The 18,221-nt window shown below is 37.1% G+C and overlaps 2 long non-coding RNA genes and 1 pseudogene across 2 annotated transcripts; 2 read left to right on the top strand and 1 right to left on the bottom strand.

Annotated features, from left to right (window-relative positions):
• Positions 1 to 3,208: 3,208 nt before the first annotated feature.
• LOC112189499 lies at positions 3,209 to 5,914 on the bottom strand. Its single transcript, XR_002931947.2, has 2 exons — positions 5,758 to 5,914; positions 3,209 to 3,564 (listed from the first exon to the last, which is right to left on the bottom strand). It is a non-coding gene; the product is annotated as an uncharacterized LOC112189499 (long non-coding RNA).
• Positions 5,915 to 7,531: 1,617 nt separating this feature from the next.
• LOC121051423 lies at positions 7,532 to 10,167 on the top strand. The gene is made up of 3 exons (XR_005805670.1): positions 7,532 to 7,656; positions 7,917 to 8,014; positions 9,961 to 10,167. It is a non-coding gene; the product is annotated as an uncharacterized LOC121051423 (long non-coding RNA).
• Positions 10,168 to 13,121: 2,954 nt separating this feature from the next.
• LOC112184100 lies at positions 13,122 to 15,443 on the top strand (annotated as a pseudogene).
• Positions 15,444 to 18,221: the final 2,778 nt, after the last annotated feature.

Raw genomic sequence — 18,221 nt, 5'->3', positions numbered from 1 at the left:
CATTTTTGGAATTTCACTTGCATGTGGGCCCCACTTAACGTCTGAAATTGACGAAATCTCAACAGAGAGACCTATTGGACGAGAAGATGAGATTGCAGGGGTGTTTTTGATGAAATTCAAAGTCGAGGGACAGAATTGATGTTTGACCCATACCACAGGGTACTAAACAGTATTTAGCCCTAGAAAGAATAAGGACTAAACTGTTTAATTTTAAAATTTTGGACTAAACTGTTTTTCATGCAAAAGTATGAGGAGTAATGAGTATTTAGTCATTATTAGAACTTTGAAAAAAGGAGATATCGGAAATATTAGAGATATATATTTTTTTTGAAAGAGTCAATTTATTAAAGTTACATATAAATACATATGACTGTCAACTTCATCTATATCCAAAAAAAGACTCTAGGTCAACTTCAACTATATCCAAAAAGAGACTCTAGGTGGTTGAAAAGTTGCTCGCTGGTCTACGAACATACAACATAGAGTCAACTCCATACTACAAACTATATAGAGTAACAGATTACACAATACCAAATGATTCATATAATTGCACCACATTATTTTACACTCTTGTGCGGATCATAACCCAATAGTATGTTCTATTTGTCTAAAACTTTGACATAATTGAGGCCAATCCCATATAATTGAGAAATATGAAGTGAATTGAGTTACTTTTTGAAACATGACTCCATGACTCCATCAAGTTTGTTTTCTTTTGTTGAAATCGCTTCATTATGAATTCTCCTCACCCACATTTGTCTTCAGGGAATTTCTCCTCACCTAGATTCCACTGCTCACTTGGATTTCCCTTGAAGGGAATACTCCTCACCCATATTAGCTTTGAAGGAATTTCTCCTCACCCAGATTCGTCTTGAGGAAATCTCTCCTCACATAGATTTAAATTGAGAGAATTACTTCTCACACAGAATCACTTTGAGGGGATTTCTCCTCGCCCAGATTAGCCTTGAGGGGATTTCTTCACCCAAATCTGCCTTCAGAGGTTTCACTTCGAGATATTTTTCTCAAAAAAGTTAATTTGCCTCTTTATTAGGCCATATCCTGACTAGAAACCGTTGTTAAAACTTTACACCCTGATGTAACCACCATATTTCATAATGTATGTTTCTCTGTGAATAGCTGAGTTTTTTTTGTTTTTTTCTATTTTTTGTTTTTTTTATCAGATTCTACAGATATTTCTTCATTTTATGGGGGATATATCTCAAAATCTCAAATATCTAATGTATCATGGATATTTGATGATATCGGAGAAATTTTGCAGAAACGATGGAAGATAAGATATTTCCCTCTTATGATATATCGTTCTCTTCAAAAAAAGAGATATCGAGAGATATATCGAAAATATCGCAGATATTTTAATCCTTGGTCACGACCACTGCTACCAGGTGCGGAACCACATGGTAGGCTATCTGGGCTGCAGCCTAGACAAAAATTTGACCCAAAAACCCCTAAGTATATGTGTATTTCCTTTCAGCCCATACCCAAAGGGGAAAAAAAAAAAAAAAAAAAAAAAAAAACCTATCTGGATACTGGAGCTAAGTATATGTATAATACCCCTAAGTATATGTATATTTCCTTTCCTTCCATTAGGGATGTCCTCATTTTATGAATTTGAGTTGGTCACTACACAAGCAAGCAACTTGCCTAGGAAATGTAAATTTCAGTTGGTGGACCAGGAAGCTCAATGAATCTACTGCAGAGATTACATTGAGCCTAGGAGTTGCGAGAGTTCCTCGCACCAAAGTTCAGAATGTCTAAATAGAAGACAACTCCAATGGAACACATCTATCACTTCTAGCAAAGAGGCCCTGTGAGTTGATGGCAATGCAACAATGGTTCAACTCCAGTTGAATGGAAAAATCTGAATAATTTGACAATCATAGATTGTTGGTCTGGATCTAAGTTTTTCAGCTTAAAAATACTCTAGGCTGAAGATGAACAAATCTAAAAGGGGTGAACACGTTATGACAGATCCAATATGCATTAATGCACAACTCAGATGAAGGCTTTTAACATCGAACCAACCAGATTTGATTTCTCAGGTTCTAAAAACATCCGAAGTCAACAGCTACGATTTATAGAAAATGAATGTGTCAAGACCTAATTGCAACCAGAATTAGAATGTAAAATAAAATAGACTAGACGAAGCAGATAGAGTTGGAGGATTTGAAAAATCTCCACCCAACTTCAAGGACAATCAAATTGGGGGCGAGGCTATTTGAACCTACAAATCAATTAGTTCACTAATTTCTGCACATTTTCATTCCAACCAAACTTGTAGGTAAAGAAAGAATAAAACTTTTTGTTTCTCATCCCTACCTCTAAACCATGAGGCCATGTTAGAAGCACCTATCTAATGTGCAGGCACCTATCTAATGTGCAGTCAACAGCTACGATTTATAGAAAATGAATGTGTCAAGACCTAATTGCAACCAGAATTAGAATGTAAAATAAAATAGACTAGACGAAGCAGATAGAGTTGGAGGATTAGAAAAATCTCCACCCAACTTCAAGGACATTCAAATTGGGGGCGAGGCTATTTGAACCTATAAATCAATTAGTTCACTAATTTCTGCACATCTTCATTCCAACCAAACTTGTAGGGAAAGAAAGAATAAAACTTTTTGTTTCTCATCCCTACCTCTAAACCATGAGGCCATGTTAGAGGCACCTATCTAATGTGCAGTCACCCATGTGTTCTGAAATCTGAACCACAACTGTGCATTTAATCAGTAGCCAAGGTCATGGCCTTATTATTTTTTTCTTTCAATTTGAATGAAAATAAGAAACGGTATGTTCAAATGTGAAAAGATCAAAACCGATCAAAACTGATTTCATTACAAAAACAGAAAAGAAAAAATCTTTAAAGGACTACCTGAATCTGTGAGGATTCAAATGGAATCACCTTTGAATTTGTGCTGGCGATTTGAAATAGCCGGTTCCATCTAGGATGAATGGCTGTTTGATTTCGACAGCAGGCAAATATTAAAACTATATCAACTAAATGGTTTTTGGTGAAGTAAAATGGAAAAATAGAAAACATTCAACATATGTTGATGTCCTGCTCCTAGCAAGGTTTGGAAAAGGGTTTAATGTGTGGTAAATAACTTACCAAGATGCTTTCATCACAAATAGATTGATTATGAAGACAATAATATTTGAGACAGTTAAAATGTATGTAATCATAGTATTGACCGATTAAGTTTAGGCATAATTTTCTTTTATAAAGAAGTAACTATTTGTAGTAAATGGGGAACAGAATACAAATTTTGAAGCATCTAAACCATAAGGAGGGAAACTTTTCTATAAATACAGATAGAACCGGACAAATCAAGTATGACTTGGTTAGGTCCTAATATCAAGCTTCACAAGCTCAAACCCAATTCAAATATCATATTTACATCTCTCACCCTATGCGCTGCACTTCGAAGCTCTATCCGGAATGTCAAAAACACTTTGTAGAGTCATCTCCTCTACAATAACAACCTTGTCTCTTGATTTAGAGCCACATCCAATAGAAACCTGCCTTCTTGTTACACCTAAAACCTGTAATTTGAGAAGAATACATGAACTTTTCACATGTGACAGCACGACTAGACCAAATACAGAACCAAACATTTTATAGAAAACTTACTAGAAAACTATATTATGATACAATCGTGATAATAAACATCAGACCTTTGAAATTTTAGGCCTCAGTCTGTACCACCTATTACAGAAATTATTGATCTTCTCTTGATAAGAAACATATATGAATGTCTCATCAAACTTTCTTCAATATCTGTACTGTCTTGGGTTCTGTCTTTATGGGGGAAAATATTAAGTTATGCATGCATTTTTGTAAGTCTGTGTGTCGTGTGCGTGTGGGATCTAGTACGTATTTTCAAGCAAAACCATACTTAAGTCACTTAAACTTACAAATGGTTTCTAAGCTAATTTTGGAGGAGTAGTACTCAATGACCTGGGAAGGGATTTCAACTTTATTCTTAGGAACAACGAGAAACCCATCTACATTGTTGCCATTCCTAGTCACACTTAACATGATCTTAAGGGGACTTGACTAAATCAACATTCTGAAACATAATGAAAGACAAGAGCTTCCATCCACCCATGTGCCTTCGCAAAATCGCATCCAAGGAGTTTGTTTCACCATTCAAAAGACCACTTAGCCCACTTACATCTATTGTTAGTTCAATACTATCCCCTTTGCATGCATCAAATCACTTTCCCAACAAAGCTTGCTTAGAGGTACTAGAGCTCTCCGACTAAAAACCACTTTTCTTGAATAGGAGAACAAGTACCCTTCAAACTTGGGAAGTAATATTTCACTATTTCTTAACCAAGCCCCTGCGTATCTTTATCTATAAAACCTATCCTTAAACTAACCTCAGAGCATCCTATTGCACTGCATACGTGTCAACAAGTACACAACCTCCCTACCAGTCATCATTATTCCTGTAAATATGTAACGATAATTTTGAAGCCTCTGGATTGTGCTGAGATTTATAATTACAAACAGTCAAAACAAACTCGTACTTTCACTTAAGCTTTCAGCACAAAAGGACCAGCATTCTGGTAGAGCATTTCAATCCTACCACTGTCTCAGTTGCTAAATATCACTATAAAGTACAAATGGCGCATACAACAGATATGTATAGAGATCAAATTCAGGAGATCTGAAACTATCAGAAACTAACACAATTCCTAAAAACGAAACTCTTGACAAGATGCACTTCAAATGACAAGCAATGTATAAAAGTTCTCAACTAAGTTTCCACCTCACTTAACCCTTGCCACTCGTTACAAACTACAAAGATACGACACAAGCCCGCCATGGTATGTAAACTTGCGTACAAGGAATAAAGGCTCCCAGTAAAACCAATGATTAAAGGACACAGAATCCAGAGAAGATCATAACTTACAGCTACTTTCGTCCAATAATATAAATATAACACATCAACTAACATTCCTTATTGCCTATGGACAGTCTTTCCAATTCATAGCCAATAAGATATATTTAACATGAATTTGATAGTTTACTACTGCTTTACCATTTGAGTGGTGCGTGTCTAATACTAAGGCTACCAAACCAAGTTCAACAAGTGTAGAATATGAGATAATAGTCCAGGGGAAATGTGGACACCAGAGCAAATTTAGGTATTCAACGACTCTTACAAGGCTATCGCATGATGTCTAAAGTATCAACATGCCTGAAAAGCAGGCCATTAGTTGATGTATTACCCAGGAAAATTTACTAAACCGATGGTTTAACTTACTAAATCGATGTAACAACTGTTATATTAAGCAAAATTACTTGTTCAAAAGCTCTTAACTTATTTGGGGCAGTGATGAATATGATGTTGTATCTACAATTATCCCAGAGTTTCGATTAATTCAACTATCATAGTGCAACAATTCAGAGATTTTGCATTGCTTCATTTACACAATCCTCCTTGAAAATGTTATTCATTCTGTTTTGATTCCGAGTAACGGTGTGTGACCATATCCGCTCATAGACATCAGAGCAACAACAACAACAACACAGTGAGGAGTTCTAAACACCCACCATATGTTCACATACACTTGAATTAGAAATCACCGTCATCCAAGTGCTCACATCCCACATTGGAACCCTAATAAGTCAGTATTTTAAGGGAGGAACAAAACCAACATGAATCAAATTCGTTTGCAACAGATAGGTGAACTTGAAAATTTGAATCAGAGGAAAGCAATACTGACCAGTTCACGTGCCGCCCAAGTGCGGTGGCCGATAAGCGCTGATGAGGAGTCTGAAAGTTGCCTGCGTTTTTCCGGTGAAGATTATTCGTCACTCCCTTTCTTTCCAGATTTTCCAGTTGGTCTCTGTTTTGATCCACATTTTACAGTTTTACAGAAACTGAGAAATGCGTTTATATGGCCATGATTGACAACAAAAATAATAACAACGGCTGGGATTCACGCTGACTGGCCCGAGAAGGCATGCTCCGAGCAGGGGTGACTCAAGTATGTCAAGAAAAATTGTTGAGTACGTCAGTCGTACCAGACACGTGGTACGCTCAGCCAATTACATTTTAGAAATTTTCTGCTTTATTCCGAAACTACTCCTGATTTTTAAAAGTGCAATACCCCCTACTGGGCACTGATTTGATAGGTGGCGGTGCGGCTGCCCTACGCAAGACTTTCTCTCAAGTCAATCTTCATTTCTTCTCAGAAACATAAAAATAAGTTAAATTAAATTATTCAATCATACTGTAAGCTGATCGGTTCGTTTCAAGTTTTTTTTTTCTCCTTTTTGTTTCTTTATGGAAAAATCACAATATATTTTTAGACTGGAGACACATGATGTCACAGTCGTTTTAGGACACGACAATAAGAGATATCTTTCAAGTAACTTTGACTGCTCTCTAACATGTGTTAGAAAGCAGTCTCTGTGTCGGAGCGAATGGAGTCTGAATCGATAGAGACAGTGAAGAGTCTGAATCGATCTCTGAGAAGCTCACTCACTGAGTCAGAGCGAACGGAGGAGAAGACTCTAGCTTTTGGTTTATAACTTCTTTGGAGTAAATTCCAACTGTTCATTAACTACAATAACCTTATATATGTGGAGTATGAAGGACTGAAGCACTCATGCATGTACCACATGAATCTCCATAACTTTGTTTTTTCTGAGAGATCCATGGAAGCCCAGGTTCTTAGAAGCAGAGAACAAAGGTGGAGACTGAATAAAGAAAAAAAAGAGAAAAAATTATGCATAGAATTAAGTGGCATAAGTCTCCAATTTATAAGTAGGAGATCGTGAGTTCGACTCACAATAGACTAGTTGTTTATTTGATAAAAATAAATAAAAAAAATTAATGTGGGAAAGAAATTTCTAAAATTTTGTTAATTGACACGGAAATTTTTGAGCCATTAGATTATATGGAGGTCGGAGATTTTATGAAATTCACGAACTTCATGACTTACTCACTTTAGAGGAGCTTGATCCATTTGTTTCCAACTCTTCTAAAGTGAGAGGGTGTGAATTTACTTCAATTTCATAAACTTTGGATTCTCTATCTAATTTAAAGGTTGTGACAATTGACATATCACTCTTCCACAAATTTTGGTCTTTCATCGAACTCCAATTAACTTGTCGTTAACTCTAGGAAAAAAAAAAGATATTTCTTGTCAGTGTTTTTCCGATCTGCTTCTTTTTCATTTTCTCTTTGCTTCCATGCATGGCTGCGGACTAACCATGGACTGACTTCTTGCAGTTGTGTTAATCAATAAATTCATCAAGGACATGAGTATGAAAATAATGGTAATTGTTTGTGCTGCTTCAATTCAATACAATTCCATGCCAACCAAATGCCCTCTGCAAGGCAATTACCTATACTAGAGCGTTATCTCCCCTTGAACAGTAAAGGTCATGTTGATTTACGTTTTTGCCCCTCATTGTTTCTTTATTACAATGTTGCCATTCGACTTTCATAGAGTGAGAGAGAGAGAGACTGGGAGATTGATAGAGGTCTTCTGGGTCTTCTGTGAGAGACATGCTTAGAAAAGATTAAGCGCCAGCTTGCTTCCGGTTTGCATCGGAACTTGCTCCAGAACCCAATTACCTTTTTCCTAATTAACTATAAATGGCTTCTCTACATTGTAAGTAGCCACTCTCTTTGTTCTTCAATTTGAAACATTCATTATTGATTTATCTGTTTTAGGTGTTTGGGGCTTTAATTTGGGATTGGGTATCTTGGTTTTTGTTCTTTGGTGGTTTGCAAATTTGTTTATTTGGGTTTTGATATTGATAATTTCTGCACTGAGATTTTCGATTTTGTGTGGATTACAGAAAGGTTGGGACTGGGTTTCTTTGTTTGTATGTGCAAACTCACTCTAAATCTTTGTATGTCTCTGATTAGGGGTTTGGGTGATTCAGAGGTTGCTGAAATTGTCATTAAGTTTGGAGCTTCTGGATTTTCGATAAGGATGAACACAGTATCGACACAAGTTGTCTGAGGTTGTATTTCTTTTTCTGGGTTTTTGTTTTGGTGTTTCAATTGTGCTAAATTCTAGGTTTTGGGCAATCAATTATAGAATCAATCATTGGGTTATTTCAGTAGTGTTGAAAGGTTTTAGTTCTTTAATTCTGTATTGGATGAATGTAGCGGAAAATGCTCATTTAGTATTGTATGAGGTTCAGCTAGGGTTCTTGCAATTACTTTCACAACTAGTTGAATATGATTTATGTCTTGCTGTGAATTTATTGGGATTTTGTAATAGGGGTTTGTAATAAATAAATAAAAAACTGATTAAGCAAAATGAAGCATTTAGAGACTACAAATGAAAATTTCTTGGGACTTTGTAATTGGGCATGTTATTGATTGTAGTGTGTCTGTGTTTTTCCTCCATATTATTGATTGACTACACCTGTTTTTAGCTTTACAATATGTAATTAAGTGAGCCTTTTTCCTGTTGAATTTGGAATTGGCTATGGTTCAGTTTTAGTTTTTAGATCTGAATCAGATTGGTTTCCTTTTTACTGAATTGGAAATTCATGCAAATTTTAATACCATATGCTCAGTTTTCTATTATTAATGTTATGGTTTCAATCGTTTCATTAACTATTCTGCATTTTCTTTGTGTTCAAGTGCAGCTTTTGATGGGTGAGGTTTTTGGTGGTAGGCTTCTTTTGGATTTCTTGCTTTTGGTCCAAGAAGCATGATGATCAGTTTTATGTAATTTTCGGTCAGCAATTAGGACTATAGTGACCCTGTTTGAAAGTCTTATAAAAAATTATTAGTTCTAGGTTTGTTTAGAAATGGAAGCTTAATAGACATAGGTTTGTTTAGAAAAATATTGAAAGCATCTTAATAAAACTAAATTAAATAACCATTTCAGATTTGTTTAATTCTTTGTACTATCAAGAAGATACTCATTAGTTTTCTGTTTTGATTTTAGTAATATAACAATGTCTAAATCTGCTTGGGATTTCAACAAACAAGCTTAGTTAACAGTACTACGTACTTTGGTTTCTAAGTTTTTGGATTGCTGCCTTTTGCTTTCTTGGGAAGTGTTAGCATTTATTCCAATTAATTTGTGGTTAGCTAAATCAATTGTTCACTTCTCAATGTTTTTTTATGAATTCATATGCCTGCATTTTCTACCTTTAGGCTTCAGAACAAAACAAACACTGAAACTGAAATGTGTTATTGCATTGATTGCATGAATAACGATGTGTACAACATATTCATAGTATGTTGGGGAATGTACAGTTATGGGTTTAGGAGTTTAATGTTCTTATGTAAAACGACTTACAGAAATGGTCAGCTTAATAAGGTATAGGCCCTTTCAAAAATAAAAGAATTTGGTGTGTAGTAGCAGCAAAATCTTATTGAACATTGTTTTGGATATAATAGGATTTCTGTGAAGGTTCAATTTGTATGCATCCAGACTTTGTCTTTGGATGGGAAAACTGAGAGCTAATAACTTTATATGGGTAGTTTTTTTTTTGCCAGGTTTATGGATTGTTAAGCATTTCTTAACAAGTATAGGGCAGAGAGCTTTAGAAAAGTTTTAGATAATTGGTAGTGAAAGTTTTTCAAAAAGAAAGAAAAAATGAAAGAACTTCTGCCTTTTTTTTACATTAATAAAATATTGTGAAAAGGCACTCCTGGTAAGTGTAGTTTTGTCTTTAATTGGTTCTTCTTCTTACATTTAAGAATGTCTTTGGTTGTTTTAAAATGGTGTTATTGACCGAAAACATATTTGGGCAACCCTATTGAATGGCACCGATAACATGTTAAGCTTCTTTCAATCTCTAAAATTGATCAAGTATCCGCTAGTTGTACAACTTTTAACGATATCTGACCTCTTTATTGGTTCTACATAAACCTTGAATAATGTATAGTGTTATGATTGGATATGAAGATTATCTCATAAGGTCTCCTGACTTCACTTTTGTAGGCTTACATTCCAGAAGTTCTAGCAGACTGTGGCTAAGCTTAAAGGACTACACCAATTGATATGGAATTGGCAAGATTTTAAATATTTTTGCGGGGATTTTCTTTTTTGAATCGACCCCCTACAATTTCTTAATCATCAGCCTAAGCCCTCACTTATTTACCATAATACTTAACTTTTAGTTCAGTACTATGACCAATTGCTTGAGACACCAGATTTTGAAAAATGTAAAACAGTACCATTTGTAGCCTGTAGGTATGTAATGTATTTAATGTTTGTAAATGTTGTATTATTAAGCTAAACATATTAATAATATACCCACAGCATCGCGCGGGCTGGAATATCTAGTGTTGATCTAAAGGTCTAAAACATTGGAATAGTGAGACGAAGACCAAGCCTACCATTTCGTACTGCCTAATCAAATGGACCGCTACAGTTTGAAAGGAAAAAGTTTTGGAAAACGAAATAAACTAATCTCAATAACCAGAAACAATAATGTTAGAGTTGTCAAATTTGTTGGTCATCTCTGAAAAATAAGAAAAACATAATTCCATCCCATGGCTTTGCATTCTTTGCCAAATTCTCTTGGCACTAATTCTTTAAAGATTTTCAAACAAAATCATTCAATTTTAAGACCAACCATCCTCTTAAATTGTCTGGAGTCAAATATTCTTTTCTTAAAAAACAATTCGTTTGTTCCTATAAAATTGTATTCTCACGGTATAAACAAATCATCAATACAATATTATCTTTCATACCAAATTTAATAGTGTGGACCTTGGAAGATTGTTGACTTGGCTAACCATTAGGGCACCCGTTGCTTGTTAGGGCAAAATTGAGGAGATAGTAATTAAGAATCAATGTATAATTATTTGGGTGAGAAGATTGGGTAAAAGTTATATATGGTCCCTGTGATTTGAGGTGATACTCAATATTAACCTTGTTGTTTCAAAATATTTATTTTTACTATTGTGATTTGCAAAATTGATCAAAGTTGGTCTAAAAGCTAATTTTGACAAAAACTTTCTCATGTGCAATTCACATGTAAGGATAAGTTTGTCATCTCATAAAAAAAAAAAAAAAACAAAAAACAAAATAAATTAAAAAAAGGGGTTTTGTCCATTTACACTATTTTTAGAGATTTTTTTCCCACTTACCCCATTAAGTTTTTTTAATTCTCTCTTACCCAAAACACTCTAAGGAGGTCTTCCCTAATACCCCATTAAGATTTTTTTTTGTTTTTTAATTTTTTTTAATACCATTTTACCCTTACCCCTTTGTTACTTAGAGAGAGAGAGAAAATGGAAGAGAGAGAAACCATGGGAGACTTCGCCGGAGCCCAGTCACCGGCCGCCGGAATCCGGTCACCGGCCGCCGGATTCCCGTCACTGGCTGCCGCCCACCGAAATTTGCTGAAAATCTCACTGGAATGTTTTTTTTGCCCCCAATAGACATCTATTGCCCCCCAATAGACGATTATCAACCATGTATTGCCCCCCAATAGATGACTATCAGCCATGTATTGCCCCCCAATAGACGACCATCAGCCATGTATTGCCCCCCAATAGACGTCTATTACCCCTCAATAGACGTCTATTGCCCCAAAAAAAAAAATGAAGAGATTATATCAATTCAAAACGTCTATTGCCCTCCAATAGACATTTATTGCCCCCAATAGACATTAATATTTTTTTTCCTTTCCTTCTGCCAAATTACTTAAAAAAAAAAAAAAAACTAATTTGGGCACCCAGAAAATAATCTGGGCACCCAAGTCCTCTTCTCCCTTCTCTGGTTGCAGACCCGACTACTTCTGGCGAGGCTGGGGTCGTAGATGATGTTTGTGCCGTTGATTCTACAGCCTAGTGCTCGGTGAACAACTTGTCATCGGAAAACCACACTTGAATGCCTTCGACCATGGCGGTGACAGAGAGAGAGGAGAGAGATCGAGGTGTGTTGATACTCCGCCGGATCGGGTTCTGCAAAACGATGGCGGCTGGTGGTTCTGTGTCGTCGACGAGGCCGATCGGAGCCTAGTTGTTCTGCAAAAAGATCGGAGCAGCTGGTGGTTCTGCAAAACGATCGGAGCAGAGGCCAAGAGCGTAGTTGACGAGGCCGGGAGCGACTTGAGAATTGCCTCCAGGTTATGCAGTAATTTTCCGGCAATTTTGGTACCCTCCGACATCGGAGACGCCGTCATGGAGCAACCCGGGCTCGGAGGTATCGGTTTGAGTTCTCGCTGGCGTCTGTGGAGAGAGAGAGAGAGTGTGTGGCAGTTGAAGTAATTGTTTAATTGGATTGAGGGCAAAATGGTTATTTGGTGTGAAATTGTGTATGTGGGAACAAAAATCTATTGCTGGGGTAAGTGGGAAAAGTTTAGCTCATTTTGGTGCTTTTGGGCAAGGACCATTAAAAAAATTTATAGGAAAAGAAATTAAAAATAAATAAAAATAAGAATTCCACAACCTTCTATTCTTTTAATTTCATTTTTCAAACGCTATTTCATTTAATTTCTTTTGCTACTTTAAATTGAAATGACAAATTTATCCTTGCACATAAGGGATTTTTGTCAAAAATAGCTTTTGGACCAATATTAATTTGTTTCGCGAACCACAGGGATAAAATTAAATATTTTTAAACCACAAGATTAATTTTGAGCATCACTCCAAACTATAAGGATTATTTATAACTTTTACCCTAATTATTTCTTGAGAATGCAAAGTCTTTGATGACAGGTCCGCTCGGTTTGGTGCATCCTTTGAATGTAAACTGCATGCAAATGATGTGAAATTCCGGGTATGGTATCATTAATTTGTTTTGAAAATCTAATGCATTCCGGTCAATTCAAGGAATGAAAATATAATTGGAAAATTTAACAGAGGAAGAAAAGTCTAGGGTACAATCTTCGTCATGGCAAGACAAAGTAGTTTGAATTCACTTTCAACTGCACTGGAATTTTCATTCTCTGCATAATGTACGTCTGTTTATGTTTTAAGATAATGAAATGTTGACTTGGCTAACACAACTTGCAGTTTGTGAGGACCTTTGAAGCTAGACTATTAAAAATTGGTTTACTTCCAATCAATCCTATATCTTATATAAAAGAAAAAGAAAGGAGAAAAAAAATCAGAAAACATAGAGAAGTAACACTACTAAGATATTCTTGCATGGCTTTTCTTGTAGGTTGTCTTCTTGCCTTTGCAGTTATCCTGAATGCTGAAGCAAAAGCGGGGCCATCTAATATAAGCACTGACTCTTCTTTAACACCCACTTCCAACCCCTCGTGGTTGTCAAGCTCCGGTCTGTATGACTTCGGCTTTTATAAGCAAGGCAATGGTTATGCTGTCTGGATAGTACTTCTTGCTGGAATGCCTGAAAAGACTGTAGTCTGGACTGCAAACCGTGATCACCCCTTGGTCTCCAACAATGCCACCTTGCTCTTTACATCTGGCGGGCTTTCGTTGCAATCGACTCAAGGCGAAACATCTGTGGCGACTATTACTCAGTCTGCTTTCTCTGCTTCAATGCTTGACTCGGGTAACTTTGTACTATACGACTCCGATCAGGAAATAGTATGGCAAAGTTTTGACCTTCCAACTGATACTATCTTGCCAAAACAGCGTTTGAGAGCAGGGGAATTGTTGTACTCTGCTAAATCCGAAAGTAATAGCTCAACCGGCATTTTCCGTCTCAGTATGCAAACTGATGGAAACCTTGTTCAGTTCCCGGTATCTGCCCCGGCAAGTACTCCATATGAGTACTATACATCTAAGACACCAGGAACCGGAGAGAATGTGACACTAAACTTGGATGTTGATGGCCATCTCTACTTACTCAACAATACTGGTTTCACTATACTCAATTTTACGAATGGAGCTACTGATGAAGGCAAATCTTATCTTGTGAGACTTAATGTAGATGGAATTCTTCGCTTGTACGTATTCATATAGTTTGAAGCATAATGGAAACTGGTCAGTTGTGTGGTCATCTACAAGAGACAAGTGTGACCCTTTAGGTCTATGCGGATTTAATAGTTACTGTGTCACAAGAGATATGGAAGCTGAATGCAAATGCCTTCCAGGATTTGAGTCTATCACGCCAGGGGATCAGACTTCAGGCTGTGGGAGGAATATAGTTGCAGATATTTGCAAGTCAGAGAATGAAAACTTCACATACATCATGGAAGAACTGCCCAGCACAAGATGGCAAAATTTTGCATACATGACTTTGTCATTATCAGACAAAGAAGGGTGCAACAAGGCCTGCCTGGAGGATTGCAACTGTGAAGCCGCACTTTTCGCAGATGGAAGCTGCAGAAAGCAGAGGCTTCCTTTGACTTATGGAAGAAGAATGTTAAATATTTCAAACTCAGCTTTCATCAAAGTTGGTATTTCTAAACCTCCAGCTACAGATAATATTATCCATCCAAAGGGAAACAAGAAAGAAAGTCGAGTTGCAGTCCTTATTGTTGGAGTTTCATTTACTGCTTTTGGGTCCATTTTGTTGGTGATCTCTGTAATTGTATTTTGGAAACATAATGTTTGGGCTTATAAAAGGATGAATAAGCTCAATGGTGATGTTGAATGGAATGAGGATGTGGCTCCGCTACCATATGCCTATGAACAGCTAGAGAAGATGACTGATAATTTCAAGGAGGAAGTTGGTAGAGGAGCTTCTGCAACAGTTTATAAAGGGGTGATGTTGAGTGGCCAAAAGCTAGTTGCTGTGAAGAAACTAGAGAAAGTTGCAGCTGAAGGAGCAAAAGAATTCGAGACTGAGATGAAAGTTATTGGCAGATCACATCATCGGAGTTTAGTACGTTTGCTTGGGTATTGCCTTGATGGACCAAAGAAGATTTTGGTGTATGAGTACATGAGCAATGGATCACTTGCAGATATACTCTTCACACCTGAGAGGAAACCTTATTGGGAAGAAAGAATGGGAATTGCTCGAAACATAGCACAGGGTTTTCTTTATCTGCATGAAGAGTGTGATACTCAGATCATCCACTGTGACATAAAGCCTCAAAACATACTGATGGATGAGTACATGTGCCCCAAAATCTCTGACCTTGGTTTGGCAAAGTTGCTTCAGCAAGACCAGACTAGAACCACTACCGGCATTAGAGGGACTAAAGGGTACGTTGCACCTGAGTGGCATAGGAAAATGCCCATTACAGTTAAAGCAGATGTTTATAGCTTTGGAATTGTGCTATTGGAGATTGTGTGCTGTCGAAGGAATGTGGACTGGAGTGTTCCTAAGGAGGAAGCTATCTTGGATGAATTGGTGAGGGTGGTGAGCTCAGTAAATTGCTCGGGGATGAAGAGATAAACAGAAGGCAATTTGAAAGGGTGATTAAAGTGGGACTTTGGTGCATCCAGGGTGAGCCATCGCTTCGTCCTTCTATGAAGAAGGTTTTGCTTATGTTGGAAGGGACTGTGGACATCCCAATCCCTCCGAATCCAAGTTCTTTTCTCAATACTATCTAAATTGTGTCTGAGACTCAAGTACTAATCTAATCAGGAAACCAATTGAGCCTTGCTTGTTGCATAATGATTTCATTCATGCTTCAGTACTGACTGTATGCAATCATCTTGTATTCATGATGTAATTGTTGTTTCCATTGTAACACAACTCTCAATTTGCCAAATTGTAAGTTTATAAAAATGTGACTTATGTGACTTCCTTTTCTTTCTTTCTTTGCCGCAATGGTCTCATTTTCTTTGTTCATTGTAAGATTGCTTCTGTGTATAATCCCAAAACAGCTGTCTGCAATTATATATTTCCATACCAATCTTGTATGCTTCCAAATATCTTAAACCCATTCCATAGATGCAGATCACAAATTGCAGCTGCATTTGGTTCGACATGCAACACACACAAACTGGAATGTTTTGGTCTGAAAATAGAGATTCATCTGGGGCATTTCCATAGGAGAGATGAAGTTAGCTAAGCCATACATGCCAAGTCAAGACTCTGTAGAAGTTGAAGGTTCTGCACTAGAAAGTGACGAAAGCGAAAATCACTTTGTCAAGCCTTGACAGAGATTGTCCAGACTTTTCTTCCTCTGTTAAATTTTAGAATACAAGTTTGGATTCAAAGGACAGACCAGACCGAGTAGACCTGTCACCATAGACTTTGCATTCAAGTAATAGTTGTGTTAAAGTCTTTTGCCTTATGCATACGGTGCACAACCTAATCTTATGCGAAACACTAAGCATACAGTGCTCCAAATATATACTATATGCATATTACATTTACTACAGATTCCTTAATCATATGAATGCTAGAGTTATGAAGTAGCTCATACTTTAAAAAGCTTTTCTATGAAGAAGTTTAGAGAGGAGCAATATATAAATCATGATGACACAAGGACATACAGAAAACAAAGTTTGCAATGTTTAAGTAAAAAGGGAATCGAGAGAGAATGTAGAGAGAATTGTGTGTCATATTATTAAGAATAGGAGCCCTATATATAGGGATTACAAATACATATTCTAATGTTACAAGGAATACTAATCCGCGTAGGATTAGGAATTCTAGAATCTTCTCTCCTATTACTACTCCTAGTTTGATTAGGCACACTAATAGCTGATTTTCTTCAACACTCCCCCTTGTGCCACTCAAACTTGGTGGTGACGCTTCATCCATTGCCTCGTTAAAAACCTTGCTCGAGTGAAAAACCCTGTGGGACAAAAACACGCTCGAGGAGGAGAAAAAGAGTACAACACGTCCTCTACTCTTCGAGATCAAACATGTAGACATCATAACTCCCCCTGATCTCGATATCTCCCCCTGATTGCTACAATCATGAGAGTTCGGATAACTTTCTCAATCCAATGCTCTTTACATGTTTCTCAAAGGTGGATTTAGGTAACGACTTAGTGAATAAGTCCGCTACATTATCCTCTGATCGGGTTTGATTCACTTCAATCTTTAGAAGTGATTGTTGTTGCTGATTATAGAAGAACTTAGGCGATATATGCTTGGTGTTGTCACCCTTGATGAAACCTAACTTCATTTGTTCAATACAAGCTGCATTATCCTCATAAATGCATGTAGGTTCATCCATGGTAGACTTCAAACCACAACTTCCTTGAATATGTCTAATTATAGACCTTAGCCATATACATTCACGCACGGCTTCATGTAGAGCAATAATCTCTGCATGATTTGAGGAAGTAGCAATAAGGGTCTGTTTTGTAGACCTCCAAGATATCGTTGTGCTTCCCATGGTAAAGACATAACCTGTTTGGGAGCGACCTTTGTGAGGGTCAGAGAGGTACCCTGCATCAGCAAAACCCATCAAAACATCATTGTCGTTTTGATGGAGGGAGATAGGGTGAGGCCGGCCACTCTGGACGGCGGCGGCGTAGGCGGCGGCAACATGGCCGGCGGCAATTCTTTGGACGGTGGCTCTTTGCCTCTTGGGGTCCGATCCCAAATTTCTGTCATATCTTTTCTCTCTGTAGGGATAAAATAGGCCTATATCAATCGTACCTCTTAGGTATCGAAAGATTGTCTTTACACCAATCCAATAGTGGCGTGTTGGTGCAGAGCTATGTCTAGCTAACAAGTTCACTGCGAATGAGATATCCGGTCTTGTTCATTGAGCTAAGTACAATAATGCGCCTATTACACTTAAATAGGGCACTTCGGCCTCTAACGATTCTTCGTGCTCATCCTTTGGGCGAAACGGGTCTTTTCAGGGCTCAAGATTATGACCGATCATGGGAGTACACACAAGCTTTGCTTTATCTTCATTAAAGCACCTTAGGATTTTCTGATTGTATGCAGACTGATGGATCAAAATTCCATCACTACGGTGCTCGAGTTCTAAACCGAGACAAAACCGTGTCTTCCCAAGATCTTTCATCTCAAATTCGGATTTCAAGTATTTAGCAGTTTCCTTTAACTCATCTAGAGTTCCAATTAGGTTCATGTCATCGACATAAACTGTTACGATTGCAAATCCGGAACTTGTTCTTTTAATGAACACGTATGGGCATATTTCATTATTAATATATCCCTTCCCAATCAAGTAGTCACTTAGACGGTTATACCATATCTATCCGGATTGTTTTAATCCATACAGTGAGCGTTTTAATCTTATTGAAAACGTGCTCCGTGGTTTAGAGCCACTTGATTTGGGTAATTGAAGTCCATTTGGAACCTTCATATATATATATATATATATATATATATATATATATATATATATATATCTCTGAATCTAGATCCCCATAGAGATATGCTGTAACCACATC

This window comes from Rosa chinensis, chromosome 2 (assembly GCF_002994745.2).
Source record: "Rosa chinensis cultivar Old Blush chromosome 2, RchiOBHm-V2, whole genome shotgun sequence".
Classification (NCBI taxonomy): Eukaryota; Viridiplantae; Streptophyta; class Magnoliopsida; order Rosales; family Rosaceae; genus Rosa; species Rosa chinensis.
The sequence above is the reverse complement of the archived record's forward strand: the minus strand, read 5'-3'. Positions and strand labels throughout refer to the sequence as shown.